The sequence below is a fragment of the Penaeus chinensis genome, chromosome 16 (genome assembly GCF_019202785.1).
Source record: "Penaeus chinensis breed Huanghai No. 1 chromosome 16, ASM1920278v2, whole genome shotgun sequence".
Lineage (NCBI taxonomy): Eukaryota > Metazoa > Arthropoda > Malacostraca > Decapoda > Penaeidae > Penaeus > Penaeus chinensis.
The window spans coordinates 29417730-29423825 of NC_061834.1; positions in this window are offsets into that span (position 1 = coordinate 29417730).

Below are 6096 nucleotides of genomic sequence, written 5' to 3' on the forward strand. Positions count from 1 at the left end.
ACGGCCCCTGACCCGGGTAAACGGCGTAGTCTACGTGCAGGTCGATGACGGTGTGGAAGAGGATAATGAAGAAGATGAGGACGATGCAGAAGAGGAGCCAGATGTCGACCATCTTGAAGTAGGACGTCTTGGGCAGCGAGGCGGACACCTGCGTGAAGAGCGTGGCCAGCACCAGCAGCGACGTCAGCGCCGTCATCACGCGCACCTGAAGGCGGTCGAAAGGTGCTTAGAAGGGAAAATCCTTTTATTTGCCCGGAATAGCCCTTTAGTTGCTTAATCTGGAGCAGTTAAGGAACAGCAACAACAACAGTAACAACAAAGATGTTCCTGCAAGTGCTAGCAGCAAAGAGGCATGTGTATATGTAGGGGATTATGCAAATAGAACGTTTGGTTACTAATTGCGAGTTGTTGTAATGGAATGATTTCCAGCTAGTCTGTTGTTTTTTTTAGAACAGGCTTTCAAGACAGTTGTTAATGTAAGGGCAGTAATCAATGAAATATGAATTAAACCAAAACGAGAAATCACTTTAGAGTAAAATTTATATGAAAACAAAATCACATTTGCTTTTTTCTTTTTTCTTTTTTAAACAAAGAAACTAAGCACCTCGAAGATGGAGGGGCGGAAGAAGAGCGTGACGTAGCTGATGATGAGCAGCGTGAGCGAAGGGATGTAGATGTTGAGCATCGCGTAGCCGTAGCGGCGGATCAGCTCGATGCGCACGCGCGACACGGCGTACTGCGTCGCGTTGTCCACCTGCAGGTCGATCCTCCCGATGCCGTACTCCACCAGCAGCGTCGGCCCGAGGTACTCCACCGAGGAATCTAAGGAGAGGAAGGGAGAGGTCGGAAGAAGGAAAGAGGAGAGGGAGAGGGATGGGGAGAGAGATAAAAAGAAGGGGAGAGGAGAGGTAAAGGCGAGGGGAGGGAGAGACAGAAAGAAGGGGAGAGGGGAGTTAGAGGGAAGGTAGGAAATAAATAGGAATAAGGGGAGAGGAGAGAGTAGGGAGAGGTAGAAAGAAGGGGAGAGGAGAGGTTGAGTGAAGGGAAGGGAGAGTTAGAGAGGAGGGGAAAGAAGCGGCAAGGTGAAGGGAAAGGAGTGAAGGTGAAATATGAGGTAGAGCAAGGGAAAAAAATAGGGAGAGGGGAGGTAGAGTAAGGGGAAAGAAATAGAGCGGAATGAGAGCAAAAGAAAGAGGGAGGGCAAAGAGAAGGGCAAAATAGAAAGGAATGGCTGGACATACGTACGAATATAGGGACTAAGTGAAATGTATAATAAATTAGGATAAAACTAAGACTTAGAAATCAAGATACGAAAGAAAAAGAATAAGGCAGAAGAAGAGGAAGACTTTTAAGCTACGAAGATTTATAATAAAAGAATTATAACAGCAAAAAAGAGATTCAAAGAAAATTATAGACTTTCAGAGGTCAGCCTTTACAATTTCATTTTCATATAGCACGATCTCCACTAACCACTAGAATGAAATATGAGATACTCCGAAGAAGCTGAGATGATCTGGAGCTTCATGTAACAGAACTGGATGTCGAAGGGATAGAGAACCAGGTCGAAGTTGCAGGTGTAGATAGTGCTATACTTCCTTGTACTGGAGATGGGGTTGGTATCTCCCCGGTAGACCTCCACTGCGAAGAGATTTGGAGAATGTAATTTAATAGCTTTGTTCTCCATATCATTGCTACTACTATCTCATGTGAATACCATCACCATCTCAGTTTTACACCTTTTGGCATTGAGGTACATGCTAGCATCGACATCATCGTCAGCCACCTTCGTAGGGGTTGGAGAGGTCGGGCGCGAAGTTCTGGTCGAGCTTGATGATCGTCGTGACGGCGTCCGCGTCGACCGCCGTGTTCTGGATGTCGTCCGTGTTGATGAAGCCGAGGCGCGGCCGCCACAGGCCGTCCACCTGCTTCAGCGACACTGCAAGCGGGGAAGGAAGGACGAGAGGGAGGAGGAGGAGGAGGAGAAAAAGGAGGAAAAGGGGAAGGAGAAAGAGAGAAATGAGAAAGAGAGTCTCAGGTAAAAGCTGTTTCACCGGTTAATTACTTGTTAAGCAATTAACAGTGGTACTCTACACAGAAGGAAAGGTATCTTCTTATAAAAATAGGTGATCATTGACCTCATTAAGTTACCAGTCCTCAACACGAATGCCTTCGACCGCGTCTCACCCGTGTTGAGTCGCGTCATGTTCTTGAGGTTGTTGTAGGTGAGTCGGTTGTCGAGCCAGGTCATGCGGAGGTTGTAGCTGACGGAGAGCAGCATGGTGGTGGTGTCGATGTTGAGGGTGTCCATCGTCACGTTGAGGGAGATCGGGAGGGACGAGTCGGAGGCTGCGGGAGGAGAGGGGCTCGAGCAGGTAGGGATAAGGGCTAAGACATGGTCATTCCCAAAGGAACCATTTATCTTCTATGCTTCCTTTTTAATTATCATAACTTGCATGCCACCGACATTTTGTTACTTTCGATTCCTTCTTTTTCTCGAGGAACCAAATTATTCCATTACACCTTAGTTGCTCGCTGTACTGCTTATCTACCATGATCTTGACACTATTGCAGCTGTATATTTGTTTACTTTATGAACATACATCTGTGAAAGAATGACTATTGTTTACGATGCTTACCTGGCCTAGGTGGGAGCTTCGACCTATAATCTTCTGGAAAATTGATGATGTCACAGTACCGTTCATCCGTCTTGTCCTGGCAGTCGAACTTGAGGTCGCAGCGCTTGGCGAAGTCGATGCAGGAACCGTCTGTGCAGGTAAACTGAGAGGTGTTGCAGGCCGACAGCGTCAGCACCCGAGAGCCTGATTCCTGATGGCACACTTCACTCTGGAGGAATTAAGTTCTGTATCAGCCTTAATTCTGCTCTTTCTCTCTCTCTCTCTCTCTCTCTCTCTCTCTCTCTCTCTCTCTCTCTCTCTCTCTCTCTCTCTATCTATCTATCTATCTATCTCTCACTCTCTCTTTCTCTCTCTGCTATGTTAAGCCATTCAGCTCACCCGCAGGTTCCAGGTGAGCCTCCCGACGGGGTAGTTGAGGTCGACTTTCTCCCGGCTGAGCGTCGCCATGGTGGTGTTGGTGATGATGTTGGACCACGTCCACGCGCCCTCCGCGTCCTGCCGCACCGCGTACTCGCCGTAGCCGCGGAACGACAGCGGCGAAGGAACCAGGTCCAGGTAGTACATGCGCTGGGGAAGGATCTTTGTTTAATGACGAATCTTAAATCGCGTGTTGCAACGTCTTCTTTTTCCTAGAGCATCATTCTTGCCCTCCCCCCCCCCCCTCTCTCTCTCTCTCTCTCTCTCTCTCTCTCTGTCTCTATCTCTCTCTCTCTCTCTTCTCTCTCTCTCTCTCTCTCTCTCTCTCTCTCTCTCTCTCTCTCTCTCTCTCTCTCTCTCTCTCTCTCTCTCTCTCTCTCTCCCTCTCCCTCTCTCTCATTACATTTGCTGCATCATCTATCTTAAGCAAGTACCCCTGCTGTAGGACCTCGTCAGACCTTCCCTCTTCCAGCTCCTCTTCCTCTTAGATCTCTAGACCTCCCTTCTCGCCTCTTTCCCTTCTTTCTTTTTCTCACCTCCTTTTCTTCTTAGACTTCCCAGACATTCCCCTCGTCCTTCTTCCCTTTGCCCTTCTTCCCCTCATTCTCTTCCCGACCTCCCCTCCTACCTTTCCCCCTTTCCTCTTCCCTTCAGATGCCCCAGACCCCCCCCTCCCCGTGTCTCTCCCCCTCCTTCTCTTTCTCTTAGGACTTCCAATCTTCCTTTCCTCACCTCCTCCTCCTCCTCTTCCCAGACCTCCCTTACTCCTTCCTCACCTCCTCCTCGTCCTTCCTTACCTCCTTTCCTCCCTCTTCCTCCCTTTTTCTCATCTTCTCCTCCTCCTCCCATTCCTCCTTTCCTTCTTCTTCCTCACCTCCTCATCCTCATCCTCACTCGCATCCTCCAATCTCTCCTTCTTCTCCTTCTCGTCGTTCTCCTCCTCCCATTCCTCCCTTTCTCATTTTCCTCACCTCCTCCTCCTCCTCCTCCTCCTCTCCTCCTCCTCCTCCTCCTAGGCCTCCCATCCTCCCTCTTCCTCACCTCTTCCTCCTCGCAGATGCCTCTCAGCGTCCAGGTAGTTCCGGCGACCGTGAAGCAAGCGGCGCAGCTGTGCTTCTTGCAGTCGGTGTCCTCGAGGCCCTCGCCGTGCATGATCAGGCAGTTCTGGTAGATGTTCCCGTCGGGGTTGTTCTTGCGGAAGTAGATGTCGCTCTGAGGGGGGAAGGGGGCGCTTAGCTCCTGCAGAGGGCTAACTCTTGCCTGTTCGTTTGGTGTGTTTTTAGCGTGGGAGTGTTTGTGATGGCTTTTTTTCTATAATTTATTTTCGTGTTTATTTGTTTTGTTTGTAGAGAAGTTGACACGCGTATATATATATATATATATATATATATATATATATATATATATATGTATGTATATATATATGTACCTATATATACATGTATATAAATATTTATATACACATATACTTATACATACGTACATAAATGCATATATACATATATATACATATACATATATATGTGTATATATATGTATATGTGTATATATACATATATACACATACATCGGTATATGTATGTATACATATGTATAAATATATATGTATATGTATATATATGTATGCATATATATACATACATACATACACACACATATATATATAAATATACACACACACACACACACACACACACACACACACACACACACACACACACACACACTAGTGGTGACTAGGAACATGGAGCCATCTATGTGTATATACAATATATAGACTTGTATTACATTGGACATGGCATGTATTCTTGCCATACGTGGTGATTGGGTTAGTACCAAAAGGACATAAGAACAGGGTATAAATCACAGGGTGTGTGGTGTTTAGTGCAATTGATCGATTATTTAGAATTATCTGCCGCCTCAACAGCTAAAGTCATAAGCGGCGAATCGTTTAGTGCAATGTACCCCATGGACAGGATGAGTGACAAGTGGACACAACACGAAGGTAAAAGACAAACCGTGCGAGCATAAGCTTACCCAGGGAATAATGGTTTGCGTGAAGGGGTCCATCCACACGCCCTCTTCTGTGGCATCCGAAACCCCAGCCCATTGCCTAATGCATCCTGTAGGATTTAAGGATTAGGTATTAATAATCATCGTTATCAAAAGCATCATTGTCGTAATCGTCATCATTGTCATTACTGTGATTATGAACGTCCTCATTATCATCTTCATCATAATCATAATGACTATAATAAAGATGTTATTAATATCATTGATGTTATTAGTATATAATTATCAAATCCTTATGACATTATTGAAAGTGAAATGACTTCAATTAGATTTTTTTAAGAGTTAATTTGTCAAATTCACTTATCAACTTTATACTTACGGAGTTTGTTAACGGAATTGATATACACAATTTTATCATTCGTACTAATTCATCACCCCCCCCCCCACACACACACACACACACATACAAAAGAAAGAAAGAAAGGAAAAAAAAAAAAAGTGAGCCGCAGAAACCTCCCCCTCCCCCCACCCCTTAACTCACCCTGATCCCCCTCGAAGACCTGCTTGACCTTCGTGAGCTCGGTCTTGGTCTTGGGCGTGGGCACGGCGCCCCCCAGACCCCGGCACATGTACACGGCCTCCGGGTAGCGTAGGAACGGCACCTTCACCGTCACCAGACCACGGGACACGGATCGGCACAGGCTCTCCAGGGGCACGCGCTGAGGGTTGCGGGCGTGGAAGGTGAGGTCGGGTGAGTTGTGGGCGTTCATGGGAGGTCTTGATGAGGTGTGGGCGGAGAATTGGAGGGCGGGTGAGGTGTGGGCGTTCATGGGAGGTCTGGATGAGGTGCGGGCGGAGAATTGGAGGTCGGGTGAGGTGTGGGCGTTCAGGGGAGGTCTGGATGAGGTGTGGACGGAGAATTGGAGGTCGGGCGTTGAAGATGTTAGATGAGTTACGGGGTGGAGAGTAAGATGGGGTGAGGTGTGGGCGTTGGTGATGTTGGTTTGATTGTGGGCGTTCAATGGAGGTC